General features: G+C 41.9%; 1 long non-coding RNA gene across 1 annotated transcript; it reads right to left on the bottom strand.

The window, feature by feature from the left end:
* Positions 1 to 218: 218 nt before the first annotated feature.
* Positions 219 to 876, bottom strand: LOC106819718. Its single transcript, XR_001395483.1, has 3 exons — positions 709 to 876; positions 457 to 525; positions 219 to 308 (listed from the first exon to the last, which is right to left on the bottom strand). It is a non-coding gene; the product is annotated as an uncharacterized LOC106819718 (long non-coding RNA).
* Positions 877 to 909: the final 33 nt, after the last annotated feature.

Genomic DNA, 909 nt, shown 5'->3' with positions numbered 1-909 from the left:
CCCTCTCATCTTTACTCGCCCATACTATCGCATAAAATATTATAGCTCTGTCGTTAAAAAAAGAATTAAACGATGAATATTTCTTCCTTTTATCACAATTGCTTTACCTGTAACTTGTGAATAACATAATGTTTTGATTCGAAATAATAAGAAACCTACCTTTCCGCCTCGTGATGCCGTCATTAATTATTAATTAATTAATATCTGCTTACCGTTAAAAGTAAACCTCTGTTGATGGCGAAGAAGTTGCAAGCCGTCAGTCCGATACTGGGTCCAATCAACGATAGTCTCGTACCAAACATGTGCATCTGAAATCAACATCCATATATAGTATGACGGAGTGTGTGTGTGTGTATGTTTGTGCGTGTGCGTGCGCGTGCGTGCGTGCGTGCGTGCGTGTGTGGCATCGATCGTCAAGCGTACGTTCATATCAGTGTAACGATGAGAAATGCTTACCTCAAACTTCTCTTCAGTTGACGGCGCCAGTAATACGAGGTCATTTACAGCCTGTAGGGGACTGTGTGCCTGCACACGAAACACAAAACAACATGTTATTAACAAACAAAACATAGACACCATCTACAAATGAGATGACCTGCCACAAATAATAATAGTTATTATTATTTTTGCGTTGTTGTTGTTGTTATTATTATTATTATTATTATTGTAAATGCTAATTCTTCAGAAGGTGTCGGTGGCGCTACCTACCGCCTCGGTGAGCCTGGCCGCGGAGAGAGTTAGACTGACCCCGTATTTCACGCAGATCACACATGAGCAGACACTACTGAGAACAACAAACAGCGCCTGCAGCGTAAAACCCATTACGTTCACGGTATAGACGGCGGTGTAGAAAAAAAGGCAGAGCATCGTGATCGTAGAAGCGTACGTCGTCAGGAGAATCGGACCAAA

This window comes from Priapulus caudatus, unplaced genomic scaffold (genome assembly GCF_000485595.1).
Source record: "Priapulus caudatus unplaced genomic scaffold, Priapulus_caudatus-5.0.1 Scaffold4181, whole genome shotgun sequence".
NCBI lineage: Eukaryota > Metazoa > Priapulida > Priapulimorpha > Priapulimorphida > Priapulidae > Priapulus > Priapulus caudatus.
This window is presented reverse-complemented; position numbering and strand designations above follow the sequence as displayed.